Source organism: Dermacentor andersoni, chromosome 2, assembly GCF_023375885.2.
Source record: "Dermacentor andersoni chromosome 2, qqDerAnde1_hic_scaffold, whole genome shotgun sequence".
Classification (NCBI taxonomy): domain Eukaryota; kingdom Metazoa; phylum Arthropoda; class Arachnida; order Ixodida; family Ixodidae; genus Dermacentor; species Dermacentor andersoni.
Genome location: NC_092815.1, coordinates 256,961,219 through 256,972,480, shown reverse-complemented (window position 1 = coordinate 256,972,480; position 11,262 = coordinate 256,961,219). Strand labels below are relative to the sequence as shown.

At 41.8% G+C, this 11,262-nt stretch overlaps 1 long non-coding RNA gene across 1 annotated transcript; it reads left to right on the top strand.

Moving 5' to 3' along the window:
* Positions 1 to 6,530: 6,530 nt before the first annotated feature.
* On the top strand, positions 6,531 to 9,902 carry LOC126539749 (uncharacterized). The gene is made up of 2 exons (XR_007601372.3): positions 6,531 to 6,700; positions 9,738 to 9,902. It is a non-coding gene; the product is annotated as an uncharacterized lncRNA (long non-coding RNA).
* The last annotated feature ends 1,360 nt before the right edge of the window (positions 9,903 to 11,262 follow it).

Below are 11,262 nucleotides of genomic sequence, written 5' to 3'. Positions count from 1 at the left end.
AAGTGTGCAGAAACATTCATGCCTTACATGTTTCTAGTAAGTTTCTAATAAGTTTGTGGCCACATGTATTAGTGTGTAAACCGATATATCTTTGTAAGTAATGAAATACCATGCTACTTGCAAGAACATATATCACCCGAGGATTTTAGAACAAATTTCTGCATTTCAACTATACACAATATGTGGTTTATTCAATAAAAGACCACAAACTGGGCTTTTTTGCAATGACAAACTTATTCCAAACTTTGCTTACATACAGGCAAGAAAAAAAATTATAGACAGAAATATTGTTCTTCAATTTGTTCACCTGCCACTGTGGCTATAGCATTCTGCTGCTAACACAAGGCAAGGGGTTGATTTGCCAGCCATGGGAGTCATAGGTGAAAAAAAAAAGCTCTTGCACTTAGATTTAGTTCATCACCTTTTATTGAACCCTTACACTTCAAAATACTATTGCATAGGGGGGCATGCTTATGCAAAATCTAACACCAACAGAAAGCAAAGGGCAGAATTGTAAAACAACCATCTTTCGTGATAATTCGAGTGTGTAAATATTCATTGCATCAATATATATTGTTCAACAGCACTACACAAATAAGCATGATCAGGTATAGCAAGTACTCGGTCAGGAAGCTGGTTCTACAGATGTATAAATGTCAAGGCATGAATGCTCATACTACGTCGCACACATAGCACAAAGAAAACCTTTTTCAAGAGTTGTCCCTTCTGGCAGATATGAGTGGGCCATAAGCAGCAGAAACTTTATTGCAGGACATTGTGTAATACCGTTCATGAAAGAATGAAGAGAGTGAAGAGGCTTTTAACAGCAGTACCTCATTGTACTCTAATAAGAGGAACTATGAGCAAAAACATTTCTGGTAGAGCACTTAAGCAGGAACTTTCTGAAAGACAGAAAGTTCCAGGTGAGAGTTGGAGGTACATTTGGCCCACACACACCAACAACACGGGCATACTACAAGAAACACTACAGCCTATGGTCTATGGGAAAGCTATCTTATACAGAAATCAAGAATGATGCAACGAGCCCTCGACAACACTGCAGACTTTCTTGGCCAGTCTAGCCTCTTGCTTTCTGATAAGTCAGCTCATATCGACGTCGGAAAAAAAGAAAGACTAGAATCAAGAACTACCACAGATTGCACATTGTGATCCACATAGCTGGACAAATATGCCCGCAAGTCAACATCCACAAATCCTCAGCTAGTGTAAGCCCATGACGGCAGAGCCAGCATGTGGGTGAAACAATTATGCAATGCCTGGACGCAACTTCCACACCTGGTGAAAAGAATAATCTCGAAATAATGGGGGTGGACGAGTGGATACTATAGAAAATCGCAGATGCTGTGCTTGTGTCCAAGGTATGGTACGGTATGAATTACCAGCAGCACACAAAAAAGACAACTCATCGAATACAGGCATTGGGTAGTAATAACAGGTCTTTCCAACTTTACCATGCTTGAAGACCTCTATGAGAAAGAGCTAACGAACAAGCACCTAGACAGAGTAGAGTTGCAGCCTGCAGCACAAATTCTTTGTCTCAAGAGCTCAGAACCTCGTCCCAAGATATTATGCCAGCTAGCATATGAGATGCAGACGACTAGCCCTCCCTTCAGAAACACAACCTCGGGAGTACCTGAACTTGAAACACAACAGGCCCATACTGTGGAATATGGGGGCAAACAATTAGGCCAGGAGACTATATGCAACTGCAAAACACACAGAGGAGGTTGCTAATCATGAAGATGCAAGCAAACATAAGGCACATATGGCATGGCAATAGCAGTGTAACAGTAGTATGACACTACATAAAACTAAACCCCATATAAGTGAGTACCATTCCAGGTCATCCTACACCTAGAAAAGCTGAACTGAAAGCAATCAAAGCAGCACTTGTAGTGCAGATTACACCCTGCACAACACCCTGCATGGATTCACCAGAAACTGTCTGGGCCTGCACATCACACAACCGGGCTTATAAGCCCGACATAAAAACTGAAAACTAGATGAGTTTGTGTGTATTCCTTATTAACTGAAGTGCAACAGATAGACAACACACAAGAACGAAGTGCTCTGTGTGTTCACTTCGTTCTTCTCCACCGTATTTCTGTTGCACTATAGTTAATGAATTCATAAGGCTGCACAGGAGAAGAATGATACCTCTGCCCAAGGGCCCGATCTCACATCCAAATCCACGCGTGTGCACACACACACACACAAATGTTGCAAGAGTGCATAGCATGAAGCAGTATCAACAGGATGACACTAGATATGGATGAGGACTAACTTTCAACTGAGGTTCATTTATAAAAATGTGGCGAGTTATATAAATTACCAGAAAAAAAAGGACGATGAGCAAAACGAGAACAAGGTGAAAGCAGGAGCCAACGTTTCGACAAGTGGACTTGTCTTCTTCAAGGTCCACTTGTGGAAACGTTGGCTCCTACTTTCACCTTGTTCTCATGTTGCTCATCCTCTTGAATTTCCGTCTCCTGCCTTCCCTGAGTTTTCCCCAGAAAAAGAAAGACATCTTTGAAGGATAGATAAAAATTGGTGCTTGATGCAGCCAAACATAAATAAAAATGCAACAGAAAGAAAATAGAGAAAAATTCCAAGTGCAGGAAAAAATCATTACAATTGCCAATCCTGCATGCCAGCACCTTTCGAGAAATACTGTTGTTATTCCAAGAGACAGACTGACAGCTTGCTTATACAAGCACATTCTTCTAGTTCCATGCCATTGGGAAAAAAATGAGTTTCCTGGAAGGTAGCCACATGCACACTTGGTGATCGCAATGTTTTTTTTCCCCCGGACTTGTATATCTATATGTATTTTCTCCCTTTCCTGCTTTTATGTTTGGTTTCATCAAGCACTAGTCTTTATCAGGTTTTATTGCTGTACTACTTTGTGGTAACCTTTATAGATCACTGCATTTTCACAATAAACCTTTTAATTAGAAGTTAGCGTACCCTGTTCTTACTGCTTCACACTGTACATTCTTGCTACATTGGCCTAATAAAAGATTTTATAAGGTATCATGAGGGCCATTAAAGTGACTTGTTGCAGTCTATAAAAAAAAAATAGCCTGGCTGCAAATGGCACCAGAGAACACACAGGACAAACAGGAAAACCGAGATGATCTAACAACCAAAAGTTTAATGTACACATTGAGTAAATGTTCGCTGACAAGCAATAGACTGAACATACACAAAAAGGAGAAGCAAGAATTCATGTGCGTTTCCTGACAGGAAATGCATCCATTTCTAACGGAGGCCGTGCTGACAAGATTAACCCAGCATTTTTAGATCTACAGCTTCCGTAATTTCTCTAGGCAGCCGATCTGCACGGAATGCTAGCTTCTTCCTCTGCAATGCACGCTCAGATGTGGAGAGTGCATTGTAGAAGAAGAAGCTAGCATTCTGTGGAGATCGGCTGCCTAGAGAAATTATGGATGCTGTAGATGCAAATACACTGGGAGAATCTTGTGTCAGCATGGCCGCTGTTACACTTTCAGAGATGGATGCGGTTCCTGTTGGGATCTGTATGGACACGCATCAGATCTTGCTTCTGCTTTTTGTGTAAATTCGATGTATTGCTTGTCAACCAGCATTTACTTGGCATGTTCACTAAACTTTCATTTGTTAATACACCTCATGATTGTCTTGGTCTCTAGCAGAAAGGTGTTCATTCTTTTTACAGTGAAGCTGTATATGCCTAGGCGAAACACTCATGGTCCGATCCCAAAAACCCTAGTGTAGGGGTAAGAGCCATTGTTTAAGGGGGTGTGAGCCATTGCATTCGTCTTGTATGTTGGACGGAGACATTTCTTCTTGGGTAGACATAGCAATGCTTATGCATTTCAAACATACATTTATCTGCGTATTATTGCAGGGAAGGGACACAGAGGGGGATGGGGCTAAGACAAGATCATGATGTCATTATTATCTCGCAGCAAAGGTGTGGTGGGCCATTGGCTAGACCGATAGTGACGTCGTTTCTCTCTAGCAGCAGAGCGCGCGTGCAGCAGTCTCTCTCCGACTTCCCAATAGGTTCGAAAATGTGTCCCTGTATTTAATTAAATGAAATGTGCAGCCCTGTGTGTCACTTCGTAACTACAGTGCATAACTGAGTCATAAACATTATGATTAACGCATTACAAAACACAAGTGCGTAACATAATTCAGAAAGACTTTGATGGACCCGCTGGATTAACACAATGAACCACTCATTGCACTTTCCATGATGGTGATCTTGCAAAGTGCAATGTGTGGCATTCCAAATAAACAATGTGATAAACCCAAGCCAAACATGTGCATAGCCTCATTAAGAAACAAAGACATAACCAATAATATAGAAAGACTTGAATAAACCATTGGAATTAACCCATTGATAAACACCGGGGCTGCACATTTCAGCTTCGCTGGTTTACCGTCTGTACAGGGTGCATGGGCAGTAACTTTTTCTGTTATTGCTTGTTAAGTATTGTAAAATGTTGGGCTAGTTGGTGCAATGTATTGGTATTGCTTTTTTTGCTGGTTTTTTTTCTTAATGTTGTGCCCTTCTTCCTTTTGTAAAATATTTTTAATTCCCCCTTGCATAATACTCCAACCTTGCAGCCTGCGAGGTATATGAATAAATAAGTACATAAGCACGTTATGCATTCATCTGCATACACCTTGCACCATTCCTTGCTCAATAAACGTCACTGCGTTGACGTCTCGCAGCGTGCATCTACGTTAACTGCCGTTTGCGTTTCGGTACGGTTTGTGAACAGTGTAATGCATAAAGATTACATGATATTAAGGTTGTGACCTATGCGGTGCATAAGCAAACCTTGCAAAAGATGACATGTTGGATTGTTGAAAATAAGACAAATTGTATATATCGCAGTTACTTTAACAGCATTTAATTGACCTCTTGACAAAAACTTCACTTTGCGTAGATTCCAACATGTACACTGAATCTGCAGTTTTCTTTTTTGCTTATTAATGCAGTCGTTACTGCATGGCCACATTGTAGATTTGAAAACAAAGTGAAATAAATGTTTGTTGCAATATAACAATATGTGTAGATCACTGCGATTGTAACACCAGAGCTTGATACAAACATGCACACTATAGGATGCAGACAAATGCTCAGGACAAACTCCAGCATGTTTGCATCCTGATACTTATGAAAGTGAACGGTTTCATTCCATGGCTGTCAATGAGAGGGAGAGAGAAAACTTAATTGTGTTCGTGGAACAAAAATGCATTGATAAGCTTAGACATATAGTCATTGCTTAACACTTTCGAAATGGATAATTATAGCTTGCTATCGACATTGAAGCTGCCTTTCGACAGCAAGAAAAGGAATCAGTTTTTCCAGCTCTGAACATTGAATTGCAGGAAATGCAAGCAGGCATAAAATTCTGCCAGTATAATCTGTTTAGGAATGCCAAATTGGAATAAACATTGAGGCTTGCATTTGTACTTTCTCTGGCTGAGCAATCTAGTTTGAAATGACTCCCATAAGCATGTCGTAACAATGTTGATCTAATACAGGTTAAATGCATGGCTAGCTTAAGAAATCTGGATGATTGCTATAAATTACAGTGAAGAAACTATAATATCTAATAACATTAATAATATAATAATAATATTTATTTCCACAAAACAGGCTAACCGTGAGAGGCGTGCGAGGCTGAGCAGAAAGCTGAAAAATTCTACGGCAAGTGCGCCTGCCGTGGGCCTACGATCCTGCATTATGAATAGCGCGTATTGATATGGTCTTCTTGTTAGAAGTTCCGAGTATACCACCAGTGCGAGACACGGGACAACAAAGTGGACGAGAAGCGTGTCTTTTAGAATGCTATGTTACAACATACAGGTTTCTACAAAAGTGACGGTAACTGCTCGAAACATTTGATGCGTCGGCTTTTGCGCCTTTAGAAATATTTAGAGAGGGCTCCCACATATATATTCGCAGCGCAAGCACGGCGATGGACGAGCCAGGCTAGCGCTAAGGTTGAATTTCACAAAACAATTTTCATTCCACGTCGTAATCACACAGATCGTTTGAGGCTTCGTTCACGGGCACACGCGGACGTTCGGGTTGGTGCTTCTTGTTGCGTTTGGCGTAAGAATACGGCTAGGAGCAGGCACCACATATGCGCAATGACGGGTAATATACACGCATCATTTCTCCAGAAGCTGACGCCGAGCACGGGTAGCGCGAGGATCTTGTTGGGCTGACCCGACAACTTCGTGGCAGCCGAATTTCGAATACTGCATATGCGGTGAGGGTAGCTATATGAATTTGTCGATAGGTCATCTTGTAGATTGTTGTAGCGCAGGCAGAACGAAACGGTCATTGAAGATAGATAAGACAACACACAGCGCTGAACAACGGAATAAAGAATCGCTGAACCACCTGCGAACAGCTGTTTACGTGCGCGATGTCGCACTGAACTACAGAAACCGCCGTCGCGCACTCCACGACAAATCTTAACTAACGTTTTTAAATTGGCCGTGTCTGCTGTGCCCGGGGCACAGCAGACGAAAGGTGCCCGAAATGTCTACGTTCACCTATGACGTCACGTCCGCTATAACCCATGATGTCACATCCGCTCATTTCCATGGCGGCCGTCTTACGGAGCCGGCTGCGCTGCGAAACGGTCCGTATTCCATGCCCACTTAGAGCGTGAGTAATTCATCTTTCCACGCTATATGCGTGTAATAAAGGATTGGGGCTGTGAGCAGTTTGATGCGTTACCATTAGGTACCTTGTGCGCATATTTTGCCTCCTGGCCGCGTCAAATTGCAGCCGGCATGTGGAATGGGCCGTGGCATCTTATATGGAGCTGCTCATGTGAGTGGTATTGCCTCCGTCAGGATCGTCAGTGCGTGCACCGAACCATTCAGTAGTCTGGTTCAGGGGAGGATGCGCGAAAGAACGAGGACGTAAGAAAACACTGGCATGACGAGCTGTTCCGTCAGATCGCGTTACATCGCGCTTTTTTTCTAAGACCATCTCGCTCGAGCGAGAGGATCTTAGAACAGCATTACTACTGCTTTTTTACAGCTTTGCTGCGGCTCATTTAATCATCACCTGCATTCTTTTAATAATACAAATGACATCGCTGCGCGGAAGAGCGTCTCTTGAAGTTTCCAAACAAGAGCCAATGCCGCCGTGCCTGCTGCATACACGCTTGCCTTTCCTAACGCAGTTAAGACGCGGCACTAGCTCTGCTACTGCGTGATACAGGGTCACTGTGATAAGAAAATTAAAAAGAACAAACGAAATTAAGGCAGAAAATGTCAAACGTTGCCAAGCGTGATAAACGGACCTGCCTCGCTAGATGAGTTGAAGAAATCGGCGTCCTGAAGTCAGCTTCGCCGCAGTAGACTAGTGTTACGCGTTGAAGCATGTCAGAACTGAAGAGTGACCGCTTTCACCGACATAAATAATATGTGTTCCTTAATGATGTACGCGTGCACCTGCCGTCTCCTGTTACATTACGCGCGCCGAGGCGCCTAAGTGTACTGGCCGGCCTTCAGCGCTATTTCGGACGTGGCTGTGATGCTTTGAACCGTTGGTTTGTCGACCTCGTAAGCCAGTTAATGTTTACACGGCCATTTTTTTCTGAGCTGTTGATTTCTTCCATAATAGCTACGTAATTTCGTAGTTTCCTGTTCAACTGCTTTGGTCATATGCGAGTCAAGGTTGTTCTCTTTAGCCGAGCGCAGTTTTGGAAAGCGAAACGACGCTCTTGCATCAGCATATAGTGCCGTCGCCCATTTACAACACAGTCAGTCAATGTAATTTTGTATGTCACTGGGAAACCGCCGAACGCAGGGAACTCACTCGCATGCGGGGAACTGCATAACTAGCCACGGGATTACCGTGCCTCTTGGGAAGCTGCTTTGCATCAAAGGCAAGGTACCCTTGCTATGATTCACCGCAACATATTTTGTATGTCTTACCGCTTAACATATTTGTATTGCGGTGAAGCTAACCTTACCGAACCGAATTTCGCAACGCTTTTTAGACTCCTGCATCTCTACCAGCCACTACCAAACGCTTGTCAGTACGTCTCTTGGCAAAGGTCCAGGTAAATCTCCCCTGTTGGGAGTTTGGGGGACTCACGTATATGAAAACTGCCAAGGAAAGCAGTTGCCCTGATGAAGGCACGCTCCCCTGTCGAAACATTTGCACCAGCCTGTCCGACCACCGTTATCACCGCAACATATTTGTGTGTTGCGGTGAAGCATGCCGTTATTGGGAAAGATTTACGTGAATCTGGAATGTATGGTTTCTGTCAGCGACTAACCTAATGTTCCACTCTCATCAAAGCAGATTTTCGTGGCAGGATGCATGATGTCTTGAGAACTTTTGTTGGCTAAAGCCATACATGCCAGGTTAGCTCTTGTCACAATAATACGCTTTACCGCAATACACAAGAGGCCCCGCTGCAGGACACGCCCGCCGTAGTTAGCCAAAACCTTATGTGATGGTTCACTGCAAAACACCTCCTGTATTGTGGTGAATCGTAATAAAGCACATTTGTCAGTTTAGAATGTAAAGACCCTTGCCCTTCGCTTTTGTAATAATATGACTCAGTTTAATGAGAACATGTATTCACTGCTAAAAACATCCACATTGAAATGGAGATATGAACACTGATGGCAGCCTATGTGATGTTTTATCCCTTTACTTTTTTGTGTACCTGTCACGCTGCCATTATTAAATTTTCCTGTACTTCGTTAGGTGCTGACGTACATAACATTACATCACAAAGAGCCACTGTGTAATTAGTGTTCAAGGACCAGTGTGGTGGCTTTTCTCAAGAAAGGTTTGGGTTATTTTGTTGTGAAGGTTTTTTTTAGAGAGGTCACTTTCTGAGAAGAAATCAGATGTCAGGAAATAGACCTCAGTGGCACAGTAATCTTGGCTGCCTTTTGCTCAAACGTGCCCTAGACATAATTGAGTGATTTGCACTGGCAACTGGACAGCAGCCTTAGCTTGGGAGACCAGTGATACGGCATATTTTATCAAACTAGGCGACACATAGCATTACCAGTCCGAACAGAGACCTGTTTAAATGTTTGTCACCTTTAACACCTACATTTTCGACCATGATTTCAGAAAAATCTGTAGCACATTTAGAACCTAGATTTTAAATGCTGTATAAGTTGGCTTCTTGTTCACTGAAGTTGTGCTCAGCTTCTGTCCAAATGGGAGAGCACTTCTGCATAGCTTATTAGGGAACATTCTTATTTACATACCTTCTTTTTATTTATCTCGCCTACAATCACGATTAGCACATGAATGTGTTGTGCATTTATCTAACTTACAATGCCATGTTCAACAGCACAGTGCATGTAGCTTGTGTTGGTTCATTCAAGCTAAGCATTGCTACAGCCTTTAACTGTAGGTATCATGGTATGAGAGCAGAGAAATGGATATGCAAAGACAGTTGGGCACACTGAGACAACATCTTTGTTGCGTGTGAAAAGGTGACAGATACACAATATGGGGAGAACGCATGCACTTTCATATTTTCTCGCGCTCAAAAAAAGCCGGAGGAATAAGGTTTCTTCACTGTGCCATAGAAACTATATGTTTGCTCTCAAAGGTAATTCTGATTCATTGGATATGTTCCTGTGTTGTGTTTATTTTCTTGAGTGTGCTTTAGTTTTTGCACGTTAATGTTTCAAACTCGTTTTTATTTTTACAGACTGAACATCCCACATCTTGGTTTGACTTCCTGGTACAGGATACTTGCACTTAGCATGGAGTGATGAAGCAGAGCAGTGTACTTTTATTAAATGTGCAGATTTTAGCAGTATAACAGCAGTTCATTAAAAAAACGTGTGCTGAAAATAAAGTGTTCTTACCCACATTCCTCGTTGTCTATTTATTTATTTATTAATACTGTCAACCCTCATAGAGGGTCATAACAGAGAGGACAATACAATTACATAAATCAAATATGGACAATGTCAATGTACGTAAAGTTGCTTAACACTTGTCAATTCACAGTTAATAAGATGTTCACTTGAATGCTGTTCAGCACACTTCTGACGTTTATCAAAATACCTACAATGAATATCAAGTCGCACATATCACTTGGCACTTCAAAACTAAATCGAAAACTCCCATAAATATGCCTCAGCAGCATTTTCAAAGTCGGTGACATCTTTTAGGCTAACAATAGCGTTTGGCAATTGGTTCCACATTTCTATCGCATCCAGGAAAAATGAGTATCGATATGTATCACTGTTGGTATGCTCCGGCTTTATGACGTAGTCGTGGTTAGTTCGCGGGTATCTTTTGTCTGGAGCATGTAGATATTTGAGCTTATCAATCTTAAGTTGATCCTGCATTATTTGATAAAGCACCTTCAGCCTATATTTTTTCCTACGTACCTCAAGAAGATCGAAGTTGCAACGCTGTAACATAAGCGTGACCGATTCCTTCCTTCGTTATGTCGAACAAATAAAACGCGCCGCCAGACTCTTTCCAACTTCCTCTTAAGCGTCACTTGATGGGGACTCCAAACAACGCTGAATATTCTAGTATCATCCTAATGAAGGTGGTGTATGCAATAAGTTTTACATTACGCGATGCACGTTCCAGTTTTTTTTTCTAAGAAAATATAACTTTTGATAGGCAGTCATGCAGACGTTATCTATATGTTGGTTCCATGTCAATTTTGCTCATATTCCTGTATTCTCTTCAGCAAAACCACTTATATGGGGAACTGATCATGATAAGTGCTCATGAGCATTTTAAAGAACAGCCTTGAACCCTACTCATGCACTGGTAAAATGTATAGATGCAGTGAAATTGAAACAGAAGGCAAAATAGCAAACATGATGCAGTATTTGTCAGACAATTATGTCAGCAATTTTTGCATAAAACGATTTACTTAGAGCATACTAGCACTACAAAGCACCCATCTTTCTTGTTAGGTATACATTACTACAAGGTCTTTAAAGGTGGCCACAAGAGAGATGCTGGCTTTAATGAGGAACTATAGAGGTTAAAGGCACCCATGAAAATGTTTTAAAAAATTATGCAATGCATAGCATTTACTCAGTTCAGAGAGCTTCCAAGGTTGCCATAAGGCCTTGATAGCTGTGGATGAGGGAACAGTTGTAGCCCTATTTGGAGCATGAGAAATGAACATTAAGATCAAAACATAAGTAACAACTCGTAATGCAATTAAAACATCTTGCTATACTTTTAAAAAGACAGTG